The sequence below is a fragment of the Ictidomys tridecemlineatus genome, unplaced genomic scaffold (genome assembly GCF_052094955.1).
Source record: "Ictidomys tridecemlineatus isolate mIctTri1 unplaced genomic scaffold, mIctTri1.hap1 Scaffold_85, whole genome shotgun sequence".
Taxonomy (NCBI): domain Eukaryota; kingdom Metazoa; phylum Chordata; class Mammalia; order Rodentia; family Sciuridae; genus Ictidomys; species Ictidomys tridecemlineatus.
In genome coordinates this window covers 162,821-168,857 of record NW_027526100.1, presented here as the reverse complement: position 1 = coordinate 168,857, position 6,037 = coordinate 162,821, and the positions used below count along the sequence as shown (strand labels likewise).

Below are 6,037 nucleotides of genomic sequence, written 5' to 3'. Positions count from 1 at the left end.
AAAGAAATTGCAGTTATTGACCAAGAAACCACTTTATCTTCATCTACATCAAACTTTGCACAAGGAATGATTCTGACATGAGTAATGTCTAATTTCTGTGAATTTTACCACTCAGTAGAAACCATCAAAGCTCTGTGTAGCATATTCATCCTTCAGGAGGCAGGAAGTGAGCTGTACCTATAGGCCAGTGAGTCCATTGCAAAGCTGTACCACAGAACTAAAGTCCAGCACCTCATTGTTATGACTCCTTTGGATACAGGTTTATTGTAGATTTTGAAACTTGTTTTTACTTTCCTATTAATTGTGCAATTAATAGTCTATTTCCTAATTTACCACTGTTCCTACCCTGCTTCCTGGAACAATACTGCTGTGGTAGGTATGCTCATCTTCAAACTTAATACAGCAATAAGAATGTGCTAGGATTTACACATTTGCTCACTTTTGCTCCAATATGGTCTTTTGATTTGAATTAACTTCAAACTTTTGAATTGAAGTGGGTAGGATAGTACCAGATTGCTTTGAAAGGAAATTGGATTAGTTATGGTCTGTCTTATAGGCTGTTCCTTAGAGCTGGCCTAAATTCACCCTCATCTGATAGTTCTACTTAGAAATAGTGTGCCTTGATTAGATCAATATCCTATATGGGAGTGTTCCCCAGATTGTAGCTGTGATTTTTTTTTTCCAGATGACCAGATTGTTTTTCTGAAAGTGAGCACATTTTTAGTCATGTTGATTAGTTGTTCTACATCACATTGCTATTGTTTCTAGGGTTAACATTAATGATTCTAGGGTTAACATTAAAACCATCTCTCTCAGAATAATTACAAATTTTGGGGTGGGTTTACGTCTTCTAAATCATGTCATCTAAAAAATTGAGTCAGATGCTAATGAGATACTTTAGGAACAACTGCTGTTTTTCTGACAACTGATTGTGAAACCTTAAAACCTGCATACCTTGTCTTTATAAAGTGATGAGTATGTGTTGAGAGCCACAGCCAAAGGGGCCCCAGCAAACTTCCAGCTGCCAGCAAGCTTCAGACTGCCAGCTGATGATTGGCTCACAGTGGCCCCAGCAACATCTAGCTGATTGGCTCCTCTGCGGTGATGTTCATTGGGCTGTTTCCCTGCCCTTCAGACTGCCAGCTGATGATTGGCTCACAGCGGCCCCAGCAACATCTAGCTGATTGGCTCCTCCAGGGAGCTGCTCATTGGGTGACTTCTTTGGCTCTTCCCACGCAACCCAGCCAATCGGCCTCAAGAGCAGGAGGATTGTGGGAGGCTGAGAGGCTGGTGTGGGGGTGAGAGGCTTGTGGAAGCCGGTGGTGGCAGTTGGGCTCTGAGGGTTTTTTCCCTGAGGAGCTGTTTTGTTTGGCGTTTGTAGTTGTAAAAATAAAGTTAGTTTCTTTTTGACAAGTGGTTCCTGATTTGTGCCAAGCCAGACTTTGGCAAGTATGAAAAATCTGGAAAGATATTTTATTTTTTTTAATATAGGTAGATATGACTGCCATTTATTTCCTATTTAGATATATTGACATTCATATAAAAATATGCAGGTCATTAGCCTATTATAATTTCACTATTTACATTACTTTTAACTTGATGAGACATAAATAAAACTTTCATAGTACACAAGGTGCATATTTGATACACAGAACATAAAGATTTGTGAGGAGCTTTTTTGTGGGTTACATGTAGAACCCACGTATTTTAATATTCACTATTTTAAATGAACAATGCATGAAGGGAATGCAATACTTGGCCTATTTTTAAACTAGTGTAAACCCTAATCATACCATCCGTTTGCTTTTTAAAACAAATAACAGTTGTTTTAGCCCTTGCACTTCAAGAGATCTATTCTTTAATTTTTCAGTTGTCTGTTAGGTCAGTTTTGTTTACTAGACTCATAAAACTATATGAGCCTGAAAGAATTATCAACCAAATTTAATCTTTTCTTTAATCTGGATTGGGTTAATTTCACAAGTGCAAAAATAGTTCAGTCTACAGTAGTTCTAGGAAATGAAGAATTTGCCTTAATAAAATGTTCACTCAACTGAAACTCTGAGTAGTCAAAATTTCCAGACTGTAAACTTCTCAAGAGAAGGGCCTCATCTTCTCCATGTCATGTAAACTTTCCAAGGTGCTTGGCAGCAGTCTGTACCCTGTGGAGTACTCAGTACCTTTTTGTTTGATGTTACTGATGTTTGATGTTGCTCCCTTAAAATCTGCTATTAAAATGTAGCAAAACGGATACATTGTTCTTTCTGTTCTCTCATACTATAAAACATGTATATCAAAGTGATAATTTAAAAAAAAAACAAACCTTTTTTTTTTTTTGGTTGTAGATGGACACAGTACCTTTATATTTATATGTGGTGCTGAGGATCAAACCCAGTGCCTCACATGCAACCCCAGCCCCTCAAAGTGATAATTTATATGAAGAAACATTTAGTATCCTTCACATAAGAATGCTTTTTTTAACCTCTATTTATTTATGTGGTGCTGAGGATTAAACCCAGGGCCTTGCCTGTGCTAGGCAAGTACTCTACCACTGAGCCACAACCCCAGCTTCCACCAAAGAATGGGGTTATATGAAAAAAAAAAGAGGATGCTTTGTATGAATGTCTTTCATCAGCATTAAACAAACTTAAATTGAACATTGTCATCAGCTTACCTTTAATTCAGACCTGAATGACCAAACCTCCCCCCCCCAAAAAAAAGGTGATTTTATCTTGAAGCAGTTAACACAAAGCAATCTGTATCTCACAAATTAGTTGTTTAAATTTACTTTCTAGTGTGGGAGGAGATGAGTTACTGGACAATAATTACAACTATAGCAATAATACTTTCAGGTTGAAACACTACTGCTTCACAAATGAAATGATTTTAGTAACTAAATTCAAACACAACTTGCTGGAGAGGACTTCTAAAACTTTTGAGATACAAAAGTATACTTGAATCAAGGGACAGTATTCTCTACACAACCTGTATATGGGCAGCTACCTTGGGCTTTGCTACAGAAGTGGTACAATCAATCAGATGGATGTAAGGAGAGGCAACTATGGGTGGGTTCAGAACTGCTCAGATAAACTACGTAGAATGCATTATAACTTACTAATAGAATAAATACAAAAAAGGCTTTAGAGGGAAAACTACTGTTGCTTTGAATAAAATAATAAATCTGCCTTTTCTTGAAAATCTATCTTCCTAGCTGACATCACCTTTATTTAAATGCTATTTTAAAATTAGAAGTTAAGTAACTTCAGCATTGCCTTGTGTCCTGTAGAGGTTGAAAGATACATTCAAAATGTGTTTGTGACTTAAATTTTATTTTACATGGTTAAAAATGGCATAAGCTATTATATGGTTTTCCTCTTACACACAGCTGCTGCTTCTAATATTAAATGGAGGTTATGTAGATAGAATTTGAGTCCTTTAGGAAGAATTCATTTTTATTCTGAGTTATCTTCAGTAGTTTAGAGATTTTGTTTCACAGAGATTTTGTTTCACACTGAAGCTTTTGCCCCTATTTTGAGAATACTTAGGGGACATAAAAAAACAATGATATGTTATGTTCTAGGTTTCAACAATCCTATTACTTTCTAGAATTTAAAAGAATGGAAGAATATGGTCTAGCAGTAAACAAAAGTATCAGGCTTTTATAATTTTATTTAAATCTTAAACCTCTTAAAATGTACTGTTAAAATTGCTGTAATTAAAATTACAGTTCTGGAGAGCTAGTTCTTAGAAACATTGTTTTAAAGACAGTAGTTACAGATCCAGGACTTGCTTTAATTGTTTTTTAAATAAAATATGTTTGAGTATCTATCAAAAAAAAAGAATTTAATTCAGCCCGTAGTTGCTGAGTAAAGACATTATAAGCCTTAGAGTTTCATTCATTCTTAGAGGATTATACTTTTCTAATTTTTTTATCATATTCCTTGAAAATCAGTGGGAAGGTATGGGAAAGAGAAGAGTGTGTTGTGTACATTTTTAAAAAGAAATTTCCTTATTTTTTATAGACACAACATACCACCTTATATTTTACTGTTACAATGCAATAATGGCAAAAGCAGTAGCTCTTGCTACTAATGTAAACTCATTCTCAGAAAAGCATTCTCACATGGACAGTGGTTAGAAAAAAGTACATGAATGTGCTACAAAAATAGAGCCACAAGACTTCTCACAAGTAAAAGAAATCCTCTGTAGAAGTCCACAGTTGACCAAGGTCCAGCCTCCTTAACAGTGAGCAACAGGGAATATGCTGCCAAGTCACTATCTTCAGTTCTGAGAGTGCGTTTACATGCTTCCTCAATGGCACAAAATCTCATGACGATCCAATGAATCAACAGACACTTGGGAAATATTAATAAACAATTTTTATGAACTATTACAACAAAGAACTTCAGCAAGAAGGAAAATGATGTTTATGATCTTTGAGTAAACATTTTTAGCCCAACAGTCTCTGCGACCAGATATTGAAAGAGAAAAAATATCAAGCTTATAAAACACCATTTCTCTGTTATCAACTGGAATACACTAATAATAGGATAATGGAAATACATGTTCTTAAAGCATTTCCACAGGAAATGTCCATAATTATGACATTCTAAATCATTTAGCAATTGTATATGCTACATTAACTAAAACAAAGGTATTCCTTATTGCACATTTTTAAATTGGAAGGATACTCTAGCTTAAGTGGGGGATATTTAGGGGGAAAATATTTTGGCTCAAAATGTATACTGCACCAAGGCAGCTTCATTCTGAAAACATAAACCATTTAAAATAAACTTTTATATTTTGAAGCCAATAATCCTTTAACTCTGACTAAGTGTCAGAGGTTAATTTTATGGGCCCTGTTTTTAAGGCCTGTGAACAGCCCTCACTACTCTTGAGAATTAGGTGGAGTTTCATCTTTAAAGCCTGAAGGCATTAAGTCTTTTGCAGCAGGTGGTGGCCCATAGTCTTGGGGACCATGAGTTGGAGGTGGTAATGGGGCACCAGGAATGAAGTACTCTCTTGGGCCAAATGAGCCTAAAGGTCTAAATGGTGCTGGTGCAGGTCCTGGAAAAAAATCACGAGGGTCAAAAGGCAAATCCCATTTTCCAGGTGTAACACCTGGTGCATATTCTCTGAAGCCTATTGGTGGACGCATACCAGGACCTGGAAAATAAAAAGGAAGTTATGTAAATACCAGAAATTTCTGAACTAGGGTGATTTCAAGTATGTTAATATAGTCTTTAATTTCTCCCAAGCCTAGAACATCAGCTGGTGAACATCCTGACTTGCCAGATGAGGCAAACTGAGATGGAACAAGTTTAGGTTATAGCCTTTGACCAACCAGCCATGAAGCAACATATTAAGGATTTAACATGGCTCTACCTAGCTCCAGGCTTGTCTTTTTTCTTTCCCTACTATATAATTGCAGAATTATTTCTATCTCACAAGAGCTCCATTTATATTTGGAAGTATTACCATGACAAGATGATAGATTATGAAATAAGAACTTTACTACATCAAAGAAATTTTGATAAAAGGAAATCTCACTATCTATTACTGTATCCATTAAAAATTCATGAAGTATTTCAGCATGGACTTTACACATGCCATCAGAATCAAGGTGCACGCATGCCCTCCTGGAAAAGGCCTTCCACAGCCACCTAATTAAACCAGGAACATTTATTAGGTAATTGTTAAATCCTCTTTAACACTTCCCTCTGACTTTTTTCAAGGTAAGGAGGGTTTGACTTTTCCTTTTCTATATTCTATAACCTACTGCTTATGCTTCCATTATGGGTGATTACAAACTTTATGTTATAGGATTTTCATATCTGTGACAAAATTTTAAGTTATGGCATGCGTCTCATCCACCTTTCCATCTATTGCAGTGCATATCAACAGATTTTCAACAAACATCTGCAGAAGTAATATTTCTGGCTTTTCTGTATATAGCCCCTTATCCTTGTCTATGAGAGATAGCTATTGTCTATCTCAGTATAAGATTATGTAGTGTCCCATATGTCCCAGAAAACTGGAG

General features: G+C 35.9%; 1 pseudogene; it reads right to left on the bottom strand.

Moving 5' to 3' along the window:
* Positions 1 to 4,358: 4,358 nt before the first annotated feature.
* LOC144364799 (transport and Golgi organization protein 1 homolog) overlaps positions 4,359 to 6,037 on the bottom strand; it is a 150,034-nt pseudogene continuing 148,355 nt past the window's right edge.